Consider the following 27,961-nt stretch of genomic DNA (forward strand, 5'->3'; position numbering starts at 1 on the left):
TGTAGTGTTGAATATGAAAATGTAGAAATATTATTTTGCATCGTAATATAAGAATATTATATACCTACATAATATGAAAACACTTCTGAGACATATGTTATAACCACTAGAAAAAAACACCCGGCAGGATTAAAACCTGCGTCCCTCATAAATCGCGCCAAAATGCATTGACCACCATGCTATAGGTAACATATCTAATTATGACAAATTTAACCAATTGTTCTTACAATACTCTCTGAAGCACTTTCTAAATTGCGTTACTAATTAATTGGCAATCAGCTTTTGTATTTTAAAGTATTAAATTACCTTAATTACTAAGCACTGTCAGGATCACTCCAAATTGTTGTTATAACATAAGTATTTGCACTTGCTAATAGTTTAGTAAGAATCTTAGTTTATAATTTATGTTGTTTATCAGTTTGTCAATCAATAAAGCGAACTTGTAGTAGTCGAGTAAACCTTATCAAACAGTATAGCCTTCTTATTCACTGCTGCTATAGTCCGGTTGGATCATAGTCACCTCAAGCAGTCTTTTCCAATCTAACCAGTCCTTTACTCTATTTCCCTACATCTATTTCACTACTATCTCACGCAACTAGCTCTGTCGGCCATCAGACCGTAGTATGTCCGCATACCATTTTCTACAACGAAACGTACAACACTTTGCCGATACTTGATACGTGGTCGGCCCATCATAGAAGTTAGTAGAACTCTTCACCAATGTCCGACAATGGATTATGCATAGAAAGAAGAGACCATTATTGCAACTGTTAATGGTTTAAGCTTTATTTTAATGAATTATTTTAGGTTAGGTATATGCGCACAGAACAGATTGATAAAATAAAAATGTAAAAGCGAAGTCAGTTGTGGTTTACAACTTGATGACGGTCAGGCCATAATACGCAAGAAATACAAAGTCCGCTAAATTTCCTTAGATATTACCAATTAATTAAATGCGTGTTTCGTTTACGTAACATGATACAGATTTAAATATTGACAATAATATAATATTATTCTTTAGCACGTATTTATTTTATATTTTTCCACGCTGGAGAATCGTACCTTCGTACCTTCTTACAGCCACGCTCCTTATGTAATCCACTTTTCTTATTTTTTTCCTGTATACATTTTATTTTAGTATTTGGTCATAGGCCAAGAACAAGGTAACGCCACTCCCCTTAATTCATCGTAACGTTTCGCGCCTCTCACCATATTATAATGCAGTGCGTGAATCGCTGTTGTAGCAACGCTATGGGGTGAAAGAGGGTTGGCCACGATTATGGAATCCTTGAGGTTGTGCCACAAGGGTATTTGTAACACGGTTGTACCAATTCAGCGGAGACATCGATTCTCAAATGTCAAAAGTCGAGACCTTTAGAGCCTGCTGAAATACCATATCTATCAGTCATTTAATGAACAAATGACATTTAGTCTTCACAGAATACAGTCTTAAACTCCACGTGACTCCAAGTTGGCTGAATGCAGCCTCTGCCATACCCATGCGGAATCCAAGTTTACTGTAACGTCCATGTGTTTACACTTGGTCACCAGCTCTGGGTCTAGGACGATTTGGCACCGCGAACTGGCCTCCGCCGATTGGCCTCCGGTAATTGGCCGCCGGTACAATCAGACGCCGGCCCAATTGGACGCCGACCCAATTCGACACCGACCCAATTGGCCTCCGGGAGGATTGGACGCCGCACAGTTGAATTAAATGCGCAAAGGAATAGACGTACGTTACGATTTGTTGGAGTAAGTAAGCAAGTCAGTTTAATATGCTTCTATCTTCTCAGTAGTTGTACCTTATACATTTCGCACTTGACACATTTTTAATAGGCCGAAATCCCGAATGCTGAAATCCCGAATGGCCGAAATCCCGAAAGCCTAAATCCCGAAAGCCGAAATCCCGAAAGCCGAAATCCCGAATACCGAAATCCCGAACGCTGAAATCCCAAATGGCCGGAATCCCGAAGGCCGAAATCCCGAAAAATAAAAATAATACAAACATCAATAATTGCGCAATTTTTGCAAGAGACACAAAAACCCATTTTTTGTGGAAATATAAAAAAAAATGTAAAATACAAATATCAATAATTGCGCAATCGCGAATTGTGCAATTTTTTCAAGAGACACAAAATCTATTCGTTCTATAAAATGATCTCTCCTGAAAAAAAATTGCGCAATCGGAAAACCCATTTTCCGCAAAACTGAGATTTGTCTCTCTTACAAAAATTGCGCGCACGATTGCGCAATTATTGATGTGTGTATTTTACATTTTTTTATATTTCCACAAAAAATGGGTTTTTGTCTCTCTTGCAAAAATTGCGCAATTATTGATGTTTGTATTTTTTTATTTTTCGGGATTTCAGCATTCGGAATTTCGGCCTTCGGGATTTCGTCCAGCACCCAGTACCTAAGTAGTTTATCGATCAAACTACTGAAACATTTATACTTAGCAGATAACTTACTTAATATTTTGTTTTTAATTTCATACTATCTTAAAATACGCATTTATGCATAATAATATACATGTTTAAGCTTTATTATAATATTAAGTCGACAAAACGCTGAAATATAATGTAATTTTCATTCTAACATCTAACATTATTTTTAATATTTGTTGTAAATATAAATAAGTACCCGTGTATAGACAATAAATTAATTGATTATGCACATCTTTAAGTTTTAGCGAGGGAAGACTTATTTTCTTTTAATAAACATCATAAGGCATAATAATTATTCTCAATCTATATTAAAAATGTGTCAAGCGCGAAATGTATAAGGTACAACTACTGAGAAGATAGAAGCATATTAAACTGACTTGCTTACTTACTCCAACAAATCGTAACGTACGTCTATTCCTTTGCGCATTTAATTCAACTATGCGGCGTCCAATCCTCCCGGAGGCCAATTGGGTCGGCGTCGAATTGGGTCGGCGTCCAATTGGGCCGGCGTCCGATTGTACCGGCGGCCAATTACCGGAGGCCAATCGGCGGAGGCCAGTTCGCGGTGTCAAATCGTCCCATTCCCCCAGCTCTACAGGCAGACCGGAAATCCTCAAAGGAGTGTCAGCGCCAATGCATGAAACACTGCAGATAGATTTAGTCTTCGTTGACTTCAGAAAATGACTTACACGGTTTGAATCTGCACTGAGCTCATTCACGGTTACCTTTTTATCTTTCGATTGTTGAGTCAAATATGACAAATAGAGAAATACATAAACTCAATATAATATGCATTAAAAACAAAACAAAATAAGAACTTTTAAATACCAGTATACAATAATTTATTCATCATGAATATTTTAATTCCGAAGTTGCATTAAACGCCACCCGTTTTATTTCATATTCAAAGTTACACTGATAGCTTATTTCCCCATAATTCCATTACCGATCGAAGTGTTTGAAGAAAATTTATGAAAAAGCAATTTGCATTTAAATGCTGCACGTGCGCAGACGAGGTGACAGGTAAGACGTAAATAAAACGGAAAATCGAATGCATTTTCCAAAAGAAAAGCTCGTCGGAAAGGTATAACTTGCAAACAGTTTCCCCCAAAGTAATTTTATGTTTGAACCCTTTTAGAAAAATAAGTGCAGTATTGTTATAAAAAATAATACGGAGACTTTCAAGGGGTAGATTCTACCTCATTTTTTTGTGAAGGATTTATTACACTCTCAATATTGATTTATATATTTTTATATTTTATACTTTTGGGTAATATTATTTAAAAAATATCATTTGATATCCATTACATTAAAGGATTTTTCGAATATATAATGAAATATGATGTGAGTCGTTTATACATAATCTTAATAAGGAAAACTAGAATGCACCTACATCCTTTTCTGCTTTGACATATTTTCTTTCGCGCAGTGTAAATAAAATTTACCGCATAACCACGTGGTATTTAATATCAACACTTGTCAATACGACATAATATTTTGCAAGGGTCGGTGGTATTTTAACATTAACAGTTTATATTTCTGATTTGGGGTGGTCTTGAGTTGTATTCTAATACTGACATCAATTTAAAAAGAAATCAATTTCTTCATTAAAATACATAGTCGAACCATTGTTGTGACATTGAACACATGAGCTATCATTTTTTTATATGAACCACGTACACTAGCAGCCATCTTGAAGTATTATATTGCGTATAACTATGGGGAAGGCTAAAAAACCAGCAACTGAATCAAATTTAATATTATATAGATGTTAACGAAAAATACTTTCGACAGTTTCATAACACTTCCGCGTTACGCTTATATTAGTACGTTATTAGACGTATAATTATTATAAACACCGTGACGGATTTTTATTTGATGTTGAAAATAAAACCAGCATATAATATTCAAACTAAAGCATGTAGTTGTAAATTTAAGTGGACTGTATCTGTAGGTGGGTAGGGATGGTGTAACTGGTCTAACGGACATTAACCTTGATGTTGTCTGTTGAAGATGATAATCTCATTATGTGCACTGGTTTAGCATTTATAGGTAATTTCATACATAGATAAAGGTGAGGTACATACTAACTGTATCACCGTATTAATATGCATTTTCTGATAGAGCGGGATACTTTTGGCGTTAACGTCTTATAGAATACTGGTATTTACTTGTCTCATTGGTAATTTAATATTATAACATAATAGTTTTAACCCTGCGGTGATTCGGTGTTACTTGAGAGTGTTGTTATTGTACGGCCGTGAATGTAAGCAGAAAGTATGTATGTAAAGATTTAGAGCCGTGTCCGAAAACTTGTACGTATACAGTTCGCCGTATCACACTTCACCGTGAAACGTTGTATCGGAAATGTATGGCCATATTAAAGACCGTCCAACCTCTTTGGGTCGGATAGTACTGACATAAAATTCATGTCTAAATAAAACACGGTTCTTGTCGGTTTACACTTACAGAATGCCAGCAGCAAACATTTTTTTAATATAGCCGATATACTGGATTATTTTTTTGGTTAGGTTAGGTCAGGTTAGGTTTTCATTCTTGAACTCATGAATTTTGCCAAAATCAGCTATGAAAATTGAATTAATATTCATATTGAATCTAATAAAATTGGAGACTGTGTAGTATATGGTCATCTCTTTCTGATAAAAAGCTCACGGCAAAGTGTGCCACGGTGAAATGTTTTACGTACAATTTACATGTAACCATTAAGAGCAGACAATATAATATTTCAGCGGTTTTGCAATCGGGTAAAAACTACAGAAGTCTCCATTTGGCAGAAGAAAAGTTTCTTTAATATTATTGCATTTAACAGTTTTTCAAAAAAAAAAATCGATTGAGAAACGCATTTCAGGAATTAAATCACCTACAGCAATGCCCTATCGTCGTCTTTTGTTTTGCAAACTATTTTTGCTTCGAGAGGAAAACAAAAGTTCGACGCGATTTTCCGATGCGCGTTAAAGTTTCCTGTAAATTCTGTTGAAAAGAAAATAAAGACATTTTGTGATAAATAACGAGTATTATATTACATTGAATTTATCTTTTTTACTCTAAATCTAAAACATTTGATACTTTCAATACCTGTGGTGGAAATGTGCACAGTACAATACTAAGGAGTCTAAGGAACGTATGAATGCATAGTACTTAGTACTTATTCAAATAAAACGGCTTATATGAATCTGTCAAGTGGTTTTCAGATATATAATAAATTGTAACTAATAATTAACGCTTAACACTAAACTATAAACCAGTGGCGCCGCTTGTGGAAATATTAAAACAAAACTGACAGTCGTTATAGTAAATATAATTTTTGAAAAACAAAAATACAATGTTATTTATGAGCAGCATTAATGGATAATTTAACATTATATTTTGTAACATTTAAAAATAAATATTTCTCTTTCCACATATTCCAAACCTACATAGTGATTGAAGTTCTAAGTCCTAAATAATTCAATACATGTGTTATGAGTGAACAAATTATTGTTAAATAAAAATATTATTGAAGGTTTTTGGCAAAAAATATTTTATCAAATCCTACTTTTCTCTTTGTTCACTGTATTGCGTAACCGTGCGTCTTATAGGAATATTTAAAATAAATATACTTATTAACAAATTTATTTTGTACAGATTTTACAAATGTTTTTTTTTCAAGTTAATTTTATAAATATATAATTATATAGTAATACATATTATATTATACTAAATACATAATATTATTTAAAATTAGTGTAAAAGAGTTTCATATATAAAAATATATTTACAATATAAACTGACTAATGAGTGTGAGTTCGTTTTATGCATACTTGGAAGATACACGTTTTATTCAATACTCCGAAAAAAACGAGCGAATGGAGACGGTCGCGTTATCTGGACTCACTACTAAGTAAAAAAAATAATGAATACTATAGACCGAGGATACTGTTGATGGGATTTGAATTTAAATTCTAATTGACTTGAGTTTTGCATCTACTATCATTATCATCATCAGTTTGAATCTATCCACTGCTGGATGAAGGACTCTCTAAGCTGATTCCACTTCTCTCGGTCCTGTTTGTTACGTTGCCACGTACTTGCAGAACTTTATCATTTCATTGATCCAGCGGCCTCTAGTAGGCCATCCATGGACTGAACTCGTATGCGGTTTCGAACCGTGTGCTATACTAAGCTTATCTTTTCTGGTCATGGAAATATATTTCCGCAAAGTATATTATAAGCATCTGATTGTATTCGTTTATACCATACACTTACAATTACAAATTTAGTGAAAATTTATTTTCATGAACAAAAATCATAAGTTTAATATGGCACACGGGTCTAAACCGCATACGGTTTCAGTGCATGGATGGCCTCTAGGTCTACCTTGCGGACGTTTTGTACCTCTTGGATACCACTGGATGACTAAATTTGTCCAACGATTGTTCCTTCTTATAGATATGTGTCCAGCCCATCTCCATTTGAGGCTTTTATCCAACTCTATCACATCGGAAACCCTTGCCTGCTTCCTTGTTCACTCATTCTTGTTTTTGTCCTTTCGCGTTATGCCCACTATGCACCTCTTCATACCACGTTGTGCTACTCTAAGTTTCTGGATCTCTCATTTACCTAGGGTCCGTGTTTCACACGCATACATTGTGATTGCAGGAAGCACACACTGGTTGAACACTTTGCGGTTTAGGCACAGTGGAAGGTCACTGTTAAAGACATTAGTCAGGCGGCCAAAAGCAATGCTTTTGCATTTACTGTAAACAGTTTAAATATGTAATAAAATGTTTTTATATCTGATCATTTAACATTTTTGCCTTCTTTTATTATATTAAAGTTTTATATAAACAATTATTATTATGTATATAGCCAAACGTGAATTGAAAAAAATACTCAAATGTAATAAATACTACAAAACTCTATTCAATTAGAATTTACTATTAAGTATTAAATTTATTAACTTTGGAGTTGTTTTTATACAAAAGAACTTAGTAAAAATTTGTTAACTGAAAATAGTTGAAAAGTTTAATATTACACTTATAAATGGAAAACAATTCATCACTGCATACTTAGGTTCTTTGTATTCCTTTCACCAATTGAGATTTCCAATCCCAATATAATTGATGGCAGACAGATGCATTCCCCCATTTTCACAGGAACAATAGCTAATAAAGAAAACTTTTACAAACTTCAACCCGAAAATAACTTTTCATATTATCTAATGCAGGTGGTATTTGGTGGGTTTTCACTTCAGAAATATATTTTCCGACCGCAACGCGTCAAAGTGGATGTATTTTATTTATTTGTCGCAATCATTCTCCGTCAATCAATTGATCCAAGGCTCCTCAGAGAGCTCAACTTTCGAAAACTTTGTATAGCTTATACCTACAGGACATGTACAAAGCTACAATATTTCTTCATACTTGACTGAGCATTGTATTTATTTATCAGCTGTTTTTATTGTAAAAATTATTAAGTATAATTAATAATATCTACTTCATTTTCAAATAGTTCAATAGTTCTTTGTTTCTTTCTGTCGTTAAAACCATACGTGGGTCTCGGACTCTTCCAGCATCTGTCTCCATTCAGGCCTGTCCGAAGCTACTTCTTTCCAGCTTAGGATGTCTAAAGTTTGTAAGCCTATATTGACACTTATTGTTTGCTTTCATGTACCTGTACATGTACCTAACCGAAAAATACCGTTTTTTTTAAACGGCACATATTCAAACACGAGCGTTAAATTATCTTACTCCCTACTTCATTTATCGTTTGTTAATTTATGGCTACGGCCGTATGTTGGAGCTCAATCACTGGGAAATGCCAATAGAAATGGCGTATTTCAAAAAAATACTTCCTTATTCTTAGTCAATAATTATTATAAAACAATCATTATTCATAAGATGTTTATCACATTTGAATGGTCAAAGACATAGCTTAAAATCAATATCTTTAGAATTATCTTCAAATGTGTTAATCGTGTCCATTTTTTGAATAATAAAATGCCTAATTCTTGGCAAATTTGGGATCACAGAGATTATACATTTTTTTATCGTAAATATTTCACTATATAATGTTAACATAAATTTTACAAATGGTTTTATAAATGCGTTTTAAAATTAATACATCTAAAAAATCTTAACACCACAGCACATGGATGTACTGAAATATGACTATATTCTAAAACATTAGATCGAAAGGTTTAAAATAATACTATTTTATGTAATAAAATGACTTTATGCAGTCATTAAATGTGTAAAATAAATATAAAGGATAATTAGGCTTCAAAATTATATAAATAGATTATTTGCAATGCTTACGGAATGTCCAGGATTATGATATGAAAATACCATAAAAACTCCATTTTGACCTACGTGGCGCACGTGGGCCGTTAACTATGCTTCATGCGTTTGCTAAATAACTTACCAAATATTATACCAAAAATAATCTATAATACTCCTTCTTGTTATTTCTAACCATGTCCGATCCTAATAAGATCATATGGAGCCACACTGAGTGTAGGTTTGTATGAACAGATTTTGTTTTACGAGAAATGGATGTCAGCCACTTGCTCAACCTACTAGGTCCATACTCTGACTCATACACAAATTGAAAAACAATATGTCGTATACTTGCTAGACCCAGGATTCGCACCTGGGACCCATGACACTATAGGCCGACGCTTAAGCTGCGCGGCTTTCTTGTTATACTACCTAATTATTTGGTTACACAATCTGAAGTTCTCGCGGCTGTATATAAACTAAAGTGATGACTACGCAAAAATACGTGGCTTTTCAAAAATCTTTAAGCGTATGTAGGCCTAATACTTATATATTATAAAATAAATCGGTGTGTGTACTTATATATGCCCGTTAGAAGTTATACTTCTTTGGCGTAACAAAACAAAAACAAAACTTGTGATAATCTAAATTCTTCGACTCGCTCTTAATTATTATCTTGTTAAATTACACACTCAAGAAAAAAGACCACTTATTGGAACGCCGTTGGTTTATTTCTATACACTTAATCTTATATTACTAAATTATATAATTATTTATCGTTGTTTTTATTTTTAAAGTACCAACTGCCACTATGACGTTAAATAGTTTGTTTACGTAACGAATTGCAAATGGCCGACAATAATAAATTCGCTGCCTAGGCAACGGAACAATTCTAAACTATAATATTATACTGTATAATAAATTCGCTGCCTAGGCAACTGAACAATTCCAAACTATAATATTATACTGCATAATCGTCACGGTTGTAGTATCTTACTGTGGCGTAATGGTAGTGCGTTCGGCTGATAACCGAACAATCGGTGGTTCGAATCCAATCGAGTGCGTTTATTTTTCTGTCAAAAAATAAATTATGTGTTACATGTCACACGCCAAAAATACACTCTGATCTGGTTTTCCAAATAATGCGCCTAAAGAAGTATAACTTCAAAAATCTTTTAAACCGTTTTATTGTATAGGTGACTGAACTGTGTTCATAATTTCCCTTTTTACGATACATTTTCGAACACAGTGTATCAGATGCTCAACCTGGGTACATTCGGCATATCAACTTTTCGACTATCATCCAATATTACGCTTATATTTTTTCTCGCATTTTTTTCTCTCTGTTGCTTTGTTATCTCGAGTGGTTTGATCGATGTTCGCAAAATTCCTTACAAAAAAAAAAAAAACGGAAAAAATACTCAAAGGAAAAAATATTTCTCAAATCAGACGGTTTTGTGTTTTGTCTATCCTCTGTGATATTGGATTGAATGTTGAGTCAATCGCACTGGAGGAAAGAAATATATTTTATATTCTATCGCAGCATTCAATATTTTTACTCTTGAGTTGAGTTTGTATAGACAGGATGAAAAGATATGTTTTTTTGATGATAAAAAAAAATTTCATTGCACATAATTAATTCACAAAACCAATACAACATTATGCTTTTAAATAACTAATAAAATACATGGTACTTAATCTATATAATTGATTAATTATCAGAAAAATAAAAATATAGAGAAGTATCCGCCGATGTACATCGCATAGGTCAAATGTGTGATGAAAGACATTCACTATAATATAGACTTAGTCAGCGGCGAGAGGTGAAGATACAAGTTACTCGTAGGTTTTTCGACATAAATAATGCACACCAACTTTCTCAATCATACTTAAGTATTTGTTATCATTGAACTAAGAATACAATTTGTAGATGGTACTGGTTATTTATTTTAATTCAATTAAAACCTGCCTAAACCAAACCAATAATTTAGGTACCTATATATTTTTTCTGACTTATACGCGGTGTAAATGAGCATTCTACCATTATTGCTAGTATTGACCTGTAGGTCTCTGTTAACTATCTTAGAAGTCGAGAGCATCAGTTGTTTGTTCTCCCAAGGTGCAGAATTAACCTGCCATTGGTAATGCCAATTGGAAGGGCAATTGCTCTTTTCAACCAAATCGCTTCGGATGTTAACATTTTCATCCTACGTGAGGATGAGTATAAGTGAGCATTGTTTTATAAATTCTTAAAATAGGGTCTGCTTAGCTCATTCGGTGTACTTCTTTGTATCTAATTTATAATTTTGTATATATCGCACCGTGAGTGTAAAACCAACGTATCTGCAAATTTTTCAATTTCGAGATTAAATGCAAAACAACTGCAGAAGTCGTGAACCTGATCATGTAAAAGTGAAATAACTGAAAGAACATGCAATATAATGTAGGTATAAACCAAATATTATGTTTTTTTTTTAGAAAATCTATTTCTTCTAACAAAACGAAGACTTCAAACCCTAATATATCCAAAATATGTCTTTTGCAGATGCGTTGGTTTTACACTCACGGTGCGATATATACCCTTTCTACTGTTTAATAACTTAACACTATTTCTTTGTCTTTAAATGTCGTGTTGTGAACGTCTTAAATTAATAATTTGTAAACTTCACCACAATAATTGAGAAGGTACGCTATGGGCGATCCGACAAAAATAGTGCACACTTTTTCAGTCATATTTAGTTTTCGTTGAATTAAGAATACATTAATGTATTACAGATGGTACTCGTATTAATCAGTCTGTAAAATTAATTACCCTCTGCCTAATCAAACCATAATCGATAAAAAATATTCTTCTACTTATAAATATCCAAAATATGTATTTTTAATGGTATACTATTATCAACGATGCTTGGATTAGGCAGGGTTTAATTGATTTTTAAAAACTAACAAGTGCTATCTATAGATTTTAGTCTAAGTTCAATGAAAAAAAAAGTTTAACAGACGAAGTTTAGTGTGAACTATTTACGTTGGATCTTAATAAGCTACGGCACTGCGATATACATCGACGCAATCACTTTAAAATCTACAAAAGCTTCCTTAGGTCATTCAATGTGTTTTCGGAGCAGCCTGTAGTGGACAGAAATACAAGGTAGGTAGAGCGAGAGATGCGACTATACAGCCTTTTAAGGGGGTACATGCTCGTCGATGGTCAAAATTGAGTTTTTATTGTATTTTCAAACCATGATCCTGGACACTCCTTAAACATTGTAGATAATCTATTTATATAATTTTGAAGCCTTATTATCCTTTATAGTTATTTTAAACATTTGATGACTGCATAAAGTATTTTTGTTACATAAAATAGTATTCTTTTAAACCTCTCGCTCTAATGTTTTAGAATATAGTCATATTTTGGTACATAACTGTGCAGTGGTCTTAAGATTTTTTACATTTATTAATTTTTAAACGCATTTATAAAACCATTAGCATAATTTATTACGAAATAATTTTTGTAAAATATTCACGATAAAAAATTATATTGATAATCTCTGTGATCCCAAATTTGGCAAGAATTAGGCATTTTATTATTCAAAAAATCGGCAAGATTAACACATTTGAAGATGATTATAAAGATATTTATTATAAGCTATGTCTTTGACCATTTAAGTGTGATAAACATCTTATGAATAATGATTGCTTTATAATAATTATTGACCTAAGAATAAGGTAGTGTTTTTTTGAAATACGCCATTTCTTTTGTCATTCCCCAGTGGTTAAGCTACGACATACGGCCGTAGCCATAAATTGACAAACTATAATTGAAGTAGGGAGTGAAATGATATTGACGCGCGTATTTAAACATGTACCGTTTAAAAAAAAATTAAAAAAAAATCGGTCAGGTACATGGTCAAACACGCGCGTTAACATAATTTTACTCCCTACTTTAATTATAGTTTGTCAATTTATGGCTACGGCCGTATGTTGTAGCTTAACCACTAGGGAATGACAAAAGAAATGGCGTATTTAAAAAAAACACTACCTTATTCTTAGGTCAATAATTATTATAAAACAATCATTATTCATAAAATGTTTATCACACTTGAATGGTCAAGAACATAGCTTATACTAAATATCTTTAGAATCATCTTCAAATGTGTTAATTTTGCCGATTTTTTGAATAGTAAAATGCCTAATTCTTGTCAAATTTGGGATCACAGAGATTATCAATATAATTTTTTATCGTGAATATTTTACAAAAATTATCTCAAAATAAATTATACTAATGGTTTTATAAATGCGTTTAAAAATTAATAAATGTAAAAAATCTTAACACCACTGCACAGTTATGTACCGAAATATGACTATATTCTAAAACATTAGAGCGAGAGGTTTAAAAGAATACTATTTTATGTAACAAAAATACTTTATGCAGTCATCAAATGTTTAAAATAACTATAAAGGATAATAAGGCTTCAAAATTATATAAATAGATTATCTACAACGTTTAAGGAGTGTCCAGGATCATGGTTTGAAAATACAATAAAAACTCAATTTTGACCTTCGACGAGCATGTCCCCCCTTAAGTTGTTCATAATGAGAATCTACTTTAGAGGACTATGAATAGGGCACTAATTAAAGCCAATATGACGAAGTTGGGATATTGCGAGGATTCTTCAAACTGCGAAGGTCTCGCCGAAGAAATAGCAGAACATGATACTATTATGATGGTCTATCTCTATCAACTCGTTGTATCCATAAGGTATGACAACTACTATTATATATTATTTTCTATGATATATTAAATAATATGGTAGGTATATGATAGAACATTGGAGGAAGCTCGTAATACTGATGTAATAAATTTACGTATAGAGGTTTGGCTTCATTAAACCTATTGTATAACTAACTTAGAGCTCTAATATCCTTTGAACTTTAAGCGTAGACATTTACGTGACGTAAACTTTATCATTAATAATATAATATCTCCATAATATTAGATATTATTTCGTATTGATACAAAGTATTTTTTATTCAAAATTTACCAAGAAACGTAATATCAAATGCGCAAATCCAGTACAAGTTAGATTCGGGGGTTGTTTACATAAAACACTGAAACTTAACCCTCTATCGCTTGAGTTTGTAAACAAACTTCCCTTTACGGTTGTAAGCGATGGATAAATAATAGGATACCGCGCGAAGATAAGCGTACCGTCATTATAAATTCAATTTAAATATGATTTATTTATACATGTATATATTATGCAAATAATGACATCATAAAGCTCTTGTCATGTGAGAACATTATTAAATATACATAGATCTAATTTATTTAAAAAATCTCTATATCTTGCCATAAAATTCTATAGTAAATACCAAAAAAGTGCCATGTTATGAATATATTCTTAAAAGAAGGCAGATGTACCTACTAATAGTGTTAAAATATTTATTATTTTAAGTAGATGGCTGCGCGGATTAAGCGTTGGCCTATAACGTCGTGGGTCCCAGTTTTGAATCCTGGGTCTGGCAAGTACACATATTTGTTTTTAAATTTAAGTATGAGTCAGAGTATGGATCTAATAGATCGAGCAAGTGGCTGACACCCATTTCTCGTAAAAACAAAATCTGTTAATACAAGCCTCCACTCTATGGACGCCCATATGATCCTATTAGGATCGGACATGGTTTATAAAAAAAAGTGACAAAAAGCCTTTTCAAAAAGATTTCTTCGTATATTGTATCGTTTAAACCCAGATGTCCAAAGAATTTGGATAGAATAAGTCTTATACTGTCTAAAATGAACGTCTCAACGTGTTAAAACTGTGAACCAACAATCCCCTTCAGTGCAGCTAATCACACTTCCGTTTTCAAATGAACGCCCCCAAATTTATCATTTAAATCTACGCTCTCGTGGTGTACGGTACTGTCAATTTACGTAATTTGAAGCTTTGTGTAATATAAATATATATAAAATGATCAGTAGTGGTGTTGTAATTATTATTAGTAAACTTTAGGTTTATTGTGAAGAAGAAAAAGAGTAGTGTTTAAAAGGAGAGCCAATACATTTTTCAAAGACGCCTCTACCACGAGTTGCCGCCATGACAGGTATTCTACATGCGGATATAACGACTTCATGTTATCGCTGATTTTTTATTGTCAGGCAGTAGACACTTCGTATTAAGAATTTTGAAAGCATTTCGATTTTTGAATATAACTATTGTACGTGTGGTATTGGTAATGAGTTTTTTTTTTTAATTTGCAGTAAGCGTTTAGTTCAGAAGTATGTTTTGCTAACATAGCCTACGTATGCAATTCTCGGTGTTTTATGTGGTTATTCATCTTTTGATTGCCTACATCGAATTTACGTAGCAGCGTGAATTTGTATATTCAAATATCTGATTTGATACGGCAATATTTCGTCACTGTTCTGGCAGAAGACACTAATTCGAAAAAATGACATATTGAGTTAGTTATACCAAAATGTTCCTTATTTCAAACTTTGCCGTCTGGAAACCTTCTTAATAAATAAACAGTCTTTATTTTAAAGTCATCCTTTTCACGATAATTTAATAAACTCACATGATAGACCATTTCAAATAATTTAACAACTTCAAAGTCAAATTACTCAAAACTAGTATTCTCCAGTTAGTCTGTTCTGCCAGAACAAAGACGATTTATGAGATACATGAATAATGTCAAATTAAAATAAAATTTAATTACAACTAATTGGAATCTAAAATTATACTTAAATCTCATAAGAGAAGTATCAAAGTCACTTTCAATGTCCTTTTTTGTTTCAATGTTGTACATTTAGGGCTACATCTATATAAAAGGAAGTTTTTTCGACATTTTTGCGGAATATGTCGAAGGCTAAAGTCGTTTATATAATGTTATAACAATAAATTAACGATGCTTTCTGACAAACATTACTGGCGTATATTGTTATAACTTTGGCATTTAAAGTTAAAACTAGACGAATTCGGCAAATTCATAAATTTGACACAATATAATATTAATATGTAATAACCAACTTACAAAATTTTTAGAATTGAACAAACAAATCTACAATGCAAAGTGAATTTGTAGCATAAATCTTATTTTCAATTTTACTTGCATATTATGTTCACGTACCCACAGCTGTCTGTATATAAATTCGAAGTTTTAGGTCGCAGGATTGAATCCACGGCGTAACTAAAGAACCATGTTGTTTTTCAACGTGTATTTAAAACAGTGTATGGACTTAATGAGTCAGGGCAGTGGTCGGCAGATCCAAATATCAACAGTACAGTGATTGAGATTCCTTTTGAGAGGCAAATTTTATAAACTTACTATATAGGTAGGTACACTGTTAACGTGATATCATACTCAATAATGATCTTATTTATTGATAAAAAATAAATTGTAAGTAAGGTATCCATAAAATTAAATCATGACAATGACTGACAAACACTTAATGTGAACAATGACCTTACATCTCCTTGAAAAGTTTGGGGAAGTCAGGTTTGTATGTTGTTGTTTTTAATTTTAGGCACGATTCCAGGTTCTCATCAATAAGATGACTTCTCAATTTACTGTTGAAAATTGTTCGCATGGATATGTAGAACCGGAAAGGGAAAGCACATCAAACGCTAGTTTTTTCAACTGATCATATTATCAGTCAGGAATACTATTCTAGGTATTAAAAATCATCATGTCTTCCGTATCCAGGTCTTTTAAAGCAAACTACTAAACTTGTGCTGTGAAACATATTCACATTATTTGTTTTTCTCCAATATGTCCATATCAGCACAGAGGTGTTCAAATTTTCAGCTCCATAAGATATATCTGTAATAGAGTTGATAATATTAATCACCAATTCCATAACTTTGCAAATGTCTGCGCACAAAGCTCTTCTTGACGAATGATGCAATGGTAAGCAAGTATCTCGTCATTTTTTTTCTTTCAAAATAGCAACAACCCCTTTTCTTACACCGGTCATACTTAACGAAATTGACACAATTACATACACGTTACAGACATTTTGACTGTTCTATCTTTCACTGTTTTAGCCCGTACGTGGTCATTTGTGGAAGAGCCACACCCAAGGGGCCAAAGAGCCACACGTGGCTTGCGAGCCGCGGGTTGCCGACTACTGAGTTAGGGGAATAGTTAATAAATATTCTTCGTTAAAAAGATTGTTCACAATATCTATACTTTCTTCTTGAACATGTTGATTTACCCTTTTACTTTTTATAGTTTGACTCTTTCTAGTAAAGCCGAATTTTTTCAACGTCTTTGCTTGCCTCTCCTTACACAGTAATCAAAACAATAACATGACATTTGCCTTTTATATCATGGCTGACGCATTGTCACGGGGTTTATTATTCATTGAATAAAAAATAGTTTAAATCAAATAATATAAATATTAGTGATTTTCTCAAGCCTGTGTGTTTTTGTGATTCTGTCACTAGTATTTTTACTTTATTCTTTCACTTCCTTACAATTTTTCTATGCAAACTTTGTCTGCCGCCCAGAGGAACAGATTTTTTACGAGAGATTGAACATGCAAATTTTCCAGTGATTCCACTAGAGACATATTAATATGACTGTTTATGTATTCGTACGTGTATTATCATCATCATCATCAGCCTGCACTACTGGATGAAGGCCTCCCCAAGCTTCTTCCAACTCTCTCGATCCTGTGTCGTTCGCTGCCACGTATTTACGTCAAACTTTACCAGTTCGTCAATCCAGCGGCTTTTAGGGCGACCCTGTGGCCGTTTTGTGCCCTTTGGGTACCACTGGATGACGGAATTTGTCCAGCGGCCGTCCTTTTGGCGAGCAATGTGCCCCGCTCATCTCCATTTCAGCTGTTTGGCAACGTCTATTACATCGCGTACTTTTGTCTGCTTTCTAACCCATTCGTTTCTCTTACGGTCCTTTCGCGTGATGCCCAACATACACCTCTCCATGCCTCGCTGTGTGACTCTTAGCTTTTGGACATCTCTCGTGTTGAGGGTCCATGTCTCGCAGCCATACGTGAGCACGGGTAGCACACATTGGTCGAACACCCTACGCTTAAGACACAATGGTAGGTCACTTTTGAAGATACTATTCAGACGTCCGATCTCATCCCAGCTTTGTTCTTTGAGCAATTTCATCGTGCATGCTTCCGTCTATAGACACCTGCTGTCCGAGATAGACGTAGCTGCTGACTTGCTCGAGTTGGGTGCCATTAATACAGATAATCGCAGGGTCCGAAAAGCAGTTCCTCGTACGTGTATACACTACTTTCATTGGAAATTGTGACATACTGTGGTATTAAATAAAAATAATAAAAAACTATATGTACTATTATCTTCTTTGATTGATCATAATTGCGTATCCGTGCCGTTTTCTCACTTCTATAGTTTCCCCGTGTAATCTTAAGCGAAGCGAACGTCTATATTGTCGCCGCAAAACCCTTTCAGGAACACCTCGGGGTCTCATAGCTAGGGCCAACTTCGCCTAATTACCTGATTATTGATTCGCTTAATAATCTCGTGGCGAAGTGTTACTTAACTTAGTTCCACTTACGAAACTATAATATTGCCTTCTATTCGGAACAGGATTTCACTTAACTATTATTAAATTACTGTTAACTATGTACTATATTTTAGAAACAATTAAATTTATTTAATAATTTTACTACCTACAGCTCTAAACATATTTTTAATACTAATCGTCATTAAGCTGTTAAATCCAGTGATGTAACAAAATTTAAATACATATTACAGAAATGATAAAGACTAAGAATATTTAAAAATGTAACCCTTATTTTACACTATACGGTTTTAACCGTACGGTAAAAATCCGAATCGCCAACAAGTTTACGCTCTTTTCATACGGTTTATGTACGGTTTTTTCCCGTCAGAAGCTCAGTTTGTGGCTGAGTGTTGTGCTGACCGTTCGATTTAAAACCGTCTAATGTGATGCATGCATTAGGTAACGTACACCATAAAGTCATTGATGTCCGTCTGGGCGCCGTGACTACAGTGGTATGGACAGCTGCGCCGTTTCGGTTTTTAACCGTCGTGTAATGTGAAAAGGATCACGCTCTTCTTCACGCCACTAAAAGAATGTCACCGTTCGAACAGTCAAAACCGTATAATGTGAAAAGAGCGTTATAGTCTGCCGATAATTTAAATATACTGTATTTAGCTATGTTGATTTTGGGTTGTGTAGGGCTATCGGAGGGATTCCAGGCACTAACCTTCTGATGGTTGGACTTATGAACTTCTTGGACAATTTTAGACTACGGGTAACTCACTCGCACACTAGTAATGTTTATGGTAAAGTGGAGTTAGCGGATCACTCGTACGGCGGGTCACCTTGTACTCTGACGTTATTGGTTTGATTTTAGCTCTAAATTAAATGTGCACATAAAAATATGGATGAACTTGATTTCTGATTGTTTTGAGGGGTATTAAAGAAAATTGACAAATCAAATTAAATTATTTATTTAACACACATAATTTTGAAAGAAATCAGAAACATAATTTCTACCTATTAGATATAATGGAGTGCCAGACAGGACTTAAACCTGCATCCATCGGATTCTAACCTATGTGCTTTACTAATTCAACCACCAGCATTTTACTTAATTTTGACGTTTGTACGACGTTTGATGTAAATATGGGGAAGGATTTTCATTACATAAAATTTAAAAAAATCTGTCGCAATTAAAAACTTAGAAATAGATTTTTTGACCCCCGCGAATAGTTTATTTTTCGACAAAGACATATACAATTATTCATAGAATGGCTGTGAGGTAATTAGATATTTAAATGTAGACATTTCGGTATCTGGTATCACTACGTTCTGGCTGACATGTATTTTATTTTGAGAATTAATGAGTAACTACGATTTTTTTAAATGTGAAGTTTTAGTTATGTGAATGTAATCTGTAGACTTTATTGCAATATTGTATTCACGCATACAAGCATCAAAAAATAATAAATTCAATAAATATATTTTAAAAATTAAGAGGTAGGTACCTATCTTAGTTTATTTTTAATGGAATACTCTACAACTTGCTATTGTATCTCTGCTACCAAATACTGAGTCGCCACCGTCCAAATAGGAAACGCTGCTCCATAGCATTAGATTTTTGATTTAATGTAGATATTATCAAATAATATATAAAGCATTATGTAATCCGGGATAATCTTAGATTGTTTCTGTAACTGGCAATGGTAGCTTTTACTTTCGTTCCATATAGGTACTAGGTATATTCTTGTCAGAGTTAAGTCGACATGAATATGATTACTTACAAAGCCGATAATAATGTATATTATATATTATTATGTTAGCATAGCAGTGGCGGCTGGACGACTTTCTAGGTGGTGGGGTTTGGCCATTCATTATTAAATATACTCACCTACTTACTTTCTTATATTATGCATTATGTACCAAGCTACTAATAATATGATTTTATCAATGAGGAAATGAGTAATTTTTCAGAATAAATAATATGATTATCTGAGTTGTTACTTAATCACATGTAAAAATCGTGCTTAAGAATAATAACTTAATTAATTTTATGGACTTACCATTATCAGTTTTGAACAACGACATACAGTGAGCGTTTTTACTCACATAGGGGTCATTTGATTCGCTCCCCAGTATGCATATACTAACGCTAATGCATTCACATCCTTTGTAGAATGAGATTTGTACCGCGTGGAAGTGATGGGACTAAGTTAGCGAAAAATAAACGCCATAGCTTTCTTAATTTGTACATAGGTGTCACCGTTGAATATGGCGTATTTAATTAAATTAATAATTATTTTAATACCGCGTAATCATCATTATGTTATTACATAATTTACAATCATTGCTTTATTTATTTGTATAATAATAAAAATAAATATCTCAATAAAATTGCGACTGGTTTAGATGAATAAAATAACTTAAATAGTTCATTTAATCATATATTTAAGTAGGTATATCATGACAATGATAAAACTATCGGATTTTTGACAAGATTACGATGTGGGGACGGTCCCTATGAACCCTTACAGTAGAGCCGCCCCTGTAGCATAGTAATATGAGAGCTTTTGATTTCTCGGCATTTTATGATATTTTTTTTAGTTTGTAGTATGAGTTTCTTTCAAAAAAACTTTTTTCTGTCTAAATACAAGGTTAAAAGTTTCTTTCTCCTACGAATTTCTTAAATTCTATTTATTAAATTATAAAAATAACAGTAGAGATCTTTTTTAAATCTTTTAGGAAAAAATTTCATTATCTTATATAATAAATTCTTCCCAGAATTAAAATTGACAGCTTCTTTTCTATTTTTTACCTCATAACCAAATTTATCTAAATAGCTAGCAATAAACACGCTAATCATGGCAATCGTAGCATAGTGGTGTTGCACAGGGCGCGATACCCAAGAAACGCAGGTTCGATTCAAGCTGGGTGTCTTAATTTTTTCGAAAAAAGATTTTTTCTATTGGCTATATTTTCTCATGAGTGTTTTCAGAAGTATGTATGTTTAATAATTAGAATGATACTTAAATCTTGTGAATTATTCGTTGAATAAAATAAATAGTTAATTGCAATTATGTATAGTTTCTTCTTCATAACTTTTCACTCCCGGCTCTAGGATGAAAATTATATACCTAATTATATTCTAAAAATATTTTTTACATATATTATCTATTTATTTTCTTATTAAGTCCAACATTTATTAATACAAGTGAATATCATTTTGATCTAATTTTATGTGAGGTAATTAGGCAAAGAGGCGAATCAGTGTAGTAAAAAGTGCAGAGTTATAAAACGTATACTCCAAGTCAAACCATAATTATTATAAATCATGCTTTTTAAATTGTTATACGTTTCTTTTATTTTATTTAACTGAAATATCAGTATTTTTAATTAATAATTATTGCGATTAAAAAATATTACTTATCTTTGAAATTCGTAAAATTACTTTTTGATTACTTAAAAACTGTTCTACCATTTATAAATCGGATTAATGTTTTTGACTAAATGGCACTACAACTCTTGGCGGGTCTTGTCCTTCTTTCTGGACTATCCAGGGCCGACACTTTTTAATTACTTTTGTCGAAATTCTAAAATTATCTGTCGTACATTAGAACCGCCTCAGTTTCGGACGTACAGTTCATTTTTCACCCTCAAGGGTTGCGTTTATATAGCCTGCCTTGCTGATAACTCCTCCGGCATTCTATACACGTGACCGATCTAGCTTAGTCTCTGCATTTACGTGATTTCTGCTTCCTTCCTTTCAAATCCTTTATACAATTATTTTTGATTAAATTTCTGGACGTGATTTAATAATACGTATATAGGTACATAATAATTCTGAAAACACTCATGAGAAAATATAGCATACATAAGTATTTATTACTTTAATTACTAACCGACGTCACGGATCACTCCAATATTTTCTGTTGTAACTTACTTGGACTTGCAAATTACGTGCTAATGCGTAACTCAATTTGGAGAGCGCTTATGAGCAGGTATTAAAAAGGCCAATAGCTAAAATGTGCCCCAATTAAGCATGGCAGTCGTAGCATAGTGGTAATGCACATGGTGCTATACCCAAGAGACGCGGGTTCTATTCCTGTCGGGTGTATTACCTTTTTTTTTAAAGATTTTTTCTATTGGCTATATTTTCTCATGAGTGTTTTCAGACTTATGTATCGTCGGTCCCTATTAAAAAAGTCGGATCTGAAATTTTGTCATTTTCGGATTATTGCGTAAAAGTTATTTAAACGCTTTAAACATTTATACTTACCACAATCACAGTTTTTTTTGTTTATTTGAAAAATTTCGAGATACTCAAATTAAAAATGACGGATCTACCGAGAGTGTCCGAATAACAATGTCGGTTCTTACCAACCGACATTGTTGGCAGGGCGTGGGTGAGCAAGATGCTGATCTGACAGTTGCTGCTATGTTCACCGGACAGACGGATGTTTTTATAAACGTTTAGAAAAGTTTCTATAACCCGTATTTTTATTCATTATGGCAAGCAATAGGTCACAAAGGATATTTGATGAAACATCTTTGATTGCTCGTACTGAAAAATAGCATTTTGCAGATCCGACTTTTTTAATAGGGACCGACGGTATGTTCAATAATTAGAATGGTAAGTACATTCTTAAATATCTTGAATTATTCGTTGAATAAAAGAAATAGTTAATACGTATATGTCGAAGCTTATTTTATTTTTACAAAAAGCAAACAATGAATACGCAGATGTGATTCTATGAAAGTAAATAAAGAAAAATAAAATAATAAAACCTCGTAATAGTATTACGAAGTGTATTTGCTTCGTTTTGATGAATTCATGGAAATAAATGAGTTTTCTTTTATACGTTTTTATGGCAGGAGACCGTCTGTAGGAGAAGCCGTTTTCCGCTTGGCCTATTAGACTATTACTCTTGTAACTTAAGAGTTTTCCGTTTTTCCGTGAACGCTTTTTTATTGGAGATAAGAACTTTTCTCAGGTGAGTTTGCGGACCGCTGTGGTAAGAAATAAATACAACACAGCTAAAAATCATCCAACTGTATGCAATGCGGATGAAATGAACGAGTCTATTTAGTTACTTACGTACAAGTTTTTAGGTTGTTTGTATTTTTATGTGTTGAAACTATCTTGTGGTAACGTGAAATATGATGCACAAAAACTTACATACCCAGTATTACCATCTTACTACATACTATAATATTAATTAAAAGTATATTATTTTTAGATAAATAAGTATAGTTTATAAATATTCACCATATTATACATTATAAAAAATATTTTTAGAACACGTGTTTTTCTCATATTGGTAAATTTATCAAGTATTTTTAAGTAATAATATATTAATTGTTGTCAATATGGTATGGTGGGATTTGAAAAGGAGATGTGGAATGCATCAAAAGGAAATTTTTAATGAGACGAGGAGTTGATTCATAATCATAGTAGCAATTATGATTTATTCTTTTTCTTTGACCATATCCAATCCTCAGTTAGAGCATAATATGAACACCATACTTCGCCTCCAAGTGTCCCTCTTGTACGTCTTTTCAGTTTTACCAGTAATAATAAAATAACATAAATGAGACTTAATAGTAACACGAAAATATACCATTAATTCGAGTGCTTAAAGTCAGACAACGTTATCTACAAAAAAGTGTTTTTTTTTTGAGATAACGTTATTGTACATTTATGGCTACATGATAGTCAAACAACGTTATGTCAATGTTTTCTAATTTCTTATTAAATCGTCAGTAAAGTTTAACGCTAACTACATAAGTTACCCTTGTTTTCATATTTTTTAAAAACTATCCCTATAAATTTTAACATCATCATAAGCAAGATAAATGTACAATACACAATAAATTATAAAATATTAACATTAGGTTTTAAATAAACATTTCCCTTGTTGAGTTACAAGAATCTAAAATAACTATTTTTGGCTCTCCTGTAAAGTTTCACTTTTGTAGATAGTGTTGTTTTACACTAAGCCCTCGAATTGTGCGTATGACGAATCCTTACGTTAGTATAAGATGCATAAGCAGTTTTTTTACGTCTGGAAATAGGAGCAGATACACAAGACTGAGGTTGTCACGCATTCAAATGTGCTTTAACCATTGATATAATACTGAATGAATCATATGGTTCTTAAAATGACGCCCGATTTTCAGCGACTCGGCCAGTGTTAAAACTTACTGTTTTAATATCAGCGGACTTAAATCGATATAAGCTCACTTAATATTTATTTCGAAAACGACCTGGTAATAATTATGAGTAAGCCCGATCTAGCTTGCATCTTACGCTAACTAATAGTCAGCGCAAGACGACTTGCTCTGTCCGCTCATGCATGAATTTTTGGTAGCTTGCAAGCTTTGGGTTGCAAACACCCTTAGGGTCACTATTCCAAGAACGCAAATTTAGTTTTACAGCCAGGGCAATACGGGTGAAATTCGGGAATCCATTTTAACGGCCTTAACGCATTATACCTACATGGAAATATTATAAGACGATATTCGTAATATCTTTTGTGGTACATTTTTAAAATGACACTTGTATGGGAACTCCTCATCTATTAGTATATCAATGGCGTTAACTAAGTTTACAGATACTTTCTAATATATGGATGAGAGGAGCACGGTGAGTTAATAAATGTAAATGATTTTAATTAATAAATAATATTATATAGTACAAAAAAACAAAACTAAAATAATACAGACATATAGATAATCACATCTACAATAAGACGCCACATTTTTGGCCTTTGTGGCGACCAGGTCGGACGGCCTGGTGGGTTCAACAGCTTATTGTACCGATTTGAGCATCTTTTCCTTTTCGGAGTACATTCTTGGACATTCTCAGAGTATATGGTTTGCATCATGTCGTTTTTCGTAACATGGACATGTTGGTCAGGTCACAAGTCCGAGCTCAATGAGCTTGGAAACAAATTCACCGTGGCAGTCAATAATTGGCTGAATGAATAGGTTAACTCAAAATGGTGTCCAACAAACTTAAAAAAAAACACACGAATATAATGCCATGACCATATTATAGCGGACAGGAAAATTAGTTACAAATAATTCTATAATCACGAAACAAAGAAAAAGTTTATAAGGTGGGCATTACCGCCAAATCTCTTAATAAAGACCATACCCTATTGCGGCCGAGTTACCAAGTTAGTGCCAAAGTTCCGTAATTGGTTCCAGTGCCAACTTCCGGCGGCCGAGGCACTTCGGGCCTTCAGTTGTAAATAGGAAACTTCCGGAAGTGGCCTGTCGCCGCACCGGATGTGAGATTTAGGGACTTTCTTTGTATAATACTTCAAGCCCTACTAGGTACAACGACGCCGTACAAAGCTCGGTCTTCTTGTATCCTTGGCTCTGATCGCGGGAAAAGTTTTCGAGAAATTTAAACATTTTTTTTTTTTGCTTTATCGGGAATATCAAAAACTTTCAATTTTAGTTTTAGTTTTTAAGTTTAGAACAAACGTTTGCTATCTAAATTTATAGAACGACCTAATTTTATGAAATATGGGCCGGAAATTTTTGTAATTGTTAAATTATTGAAAAGTATGTAAAGTAAAGTTTAAAAATCGGCTGTAGCCTGTATTACAAAGACAGGCATGTATTAATGTAGAACAGATATTGGTGTGATCGGTTGAGAAATAAAATTACGATTAAATTCAGCGACTGTATGTTATATTTTGTTACTAAAGTTACATGACTATCATATTATTTTGAGTGTATGTTAATAGTATGGAAAGGCATAATATAAACTATTTTTTTTTTATTTTGCCTGTTAATACGTTTCATAAATGTGTCGACACTTTTGACAATTAACACTTTGGACGCTGAAGACGCACCTGGCGCATAATGGCCAGGCGGCCGGTCGATGTAATTAAGGTGCATTTTAAAGGTGGTAATTAAAAAATCATTATCTAGTCAGCAGCGAAATCATAACCGATTTTCACAAATATATCAAATAAATATATATGTATACCCTATATATGTTTGATCTTGAGTTGTTTGGTGTATAGATCCAATATCTATTAATTGTATGTAGAAGGTTGCGTCGTGTGTATGATGTTATAAATGTTCGGGGCATAATAGAAATAAGACACAGCGTTGACAGTATTTGTTTTATATTCTGGTAAAACATTTTGGATTGTACACAGTATTACGAATGGAGATACATTGATATTGAGAGTTGATTATATAAGATTTTACTTAATGAATATTGATTGAATTGGATATTCACCGAGTTGCGAGTACATCTGACTGTACAGTTCAATGCCGAGAATGCGACTGATTTCTCAACTGAGCTCTCATTTAGTATTGTAAGTATTATTGTCTGTGCCATACAAATGACCACAGACAATAAATAATACGTCGGTTGTAGAGTTGGGTAAATCTCTACAAATAGCATTCAGCGTTGCCAACTTAGCGTTCTAGTATTTTTCGGTCAGCATCTATCTGGCTTGCAAAAAATGCATCTAGTGTGTGCATCATGCTTACATACTGCAGTCTGCAATTTAGAATAAATCTTTATTTAGCTACGTATTTTTTTTCGACTTATACGAGGTATAAGTGAGAACTCTGCCATTCTGGGCAGTGTTGACCTGTGTGTCCCTGATAACTATTTTAGAAATAGAGAATATCAGTTGTTTATTTTCCCAAGGTGCACAACCAACCTGCCACTGGTAATGCCAATTGGGAGGGCGATAACTATGTTCAACGAAATTGATTCGGGTGTTGATATATTCCACCTAAGTGAGGATGAGTATAGGTGGACGTTGTTTTATAATTTTTTAAAATAGGGTCTGCTTAACTCATCCGGTGTACTTCCTTGTACATATCTAATTAATATTTTTTGTATGTACATATTTCTACTGTTTAATAACATACTATATATCTCTTTTTTATGTAATACTGTTTTATATTTCTTTGTTTCTAAATGTCATATTGTAAACGCCTTAAACTTATGATTTGTAATGTCCACAATATGTTAAAAATAAATAAATTGAATTGAAATTGAATTGAATTGAATATTTACCTTTTGGTGAGTGCACACAATGCCTGAAGATGCCGAAAGACGAAGCCCGGGTCGCAAACAACGACTCAAATGGAATAGTACAAAACTTAAATTCAAATTCCCTCAAGTACCCTCGGTGGATAGTATTAATAACATATTATATTATGTAGTAGATATTAAAATATGTTTTCTTATTAGTAACATATATTAGTATTCTTAAACGTATCCATTCAAATAGCTTGAAGATTTATCATAAATATGACAGTATTTTTTACGATATAAATTGTAGAAAACGTTATTATATTTTTATCACCGTGTCTCGCTATCCGACATACAGAATCTTGCTTTGTACACGTTAGTTGTCAGTAAAGTGTTACGAACTAGGAAAGTCTTTACATTGTCAATTTATTACGAAGTCACTGATATTTGACAATTTGTCACGTGAATACAGAAATAGGGAAACCATTTAAATTTTACTGTTGTACTGTATTTTTGCTAGTTATTTTAAAAGGACGTTAGAGACGTTATTTATGGTATAAGATTATTATAACGTTAACTCAGCATCCTAAAAGTACGTTATTAAGAGTTGAATTGTTGTTTAATATTTTAATAGACACAAGATTTAAGAAATATAAATTCTTTTTATTGTATAAAATTGGCCAAGTAGGAATCAAACCTCATATCTTTTCACTGTCCTAGTG

At 33.0% G+C, this 27,961-nt stretch overlaps 1 protein-coding gene across 2 annotated transcripts in view; it reads left to right on the forward strand.

The window, feature by feature from the left end:
- The window catches only part of LOC147063706 (methanethiol oxidase), a 586,211-nt gene that overhangs the window by 406,248 nt on the left and 152,002 nt on the right, over positions 1-27,961 (forward strand). The window lies entirely within an intron of this gene.

This window comes from Rhyacophila brunnea, unplaced genomic scaffold, assembly GCF_057557595.1.
Source record: "Rhyacophila brunnea isolate RB1 unplaced genomic scaffold, BYU_Rbru_1.0 scaffold_9, whole genome shotgun sequence".
NCBI lineage: Eukaryota > Metazoa > Arthropoda > Insecta > Trichoptera > Rhyacophilidae > Rhyacophila > Rhyacophila brunnea.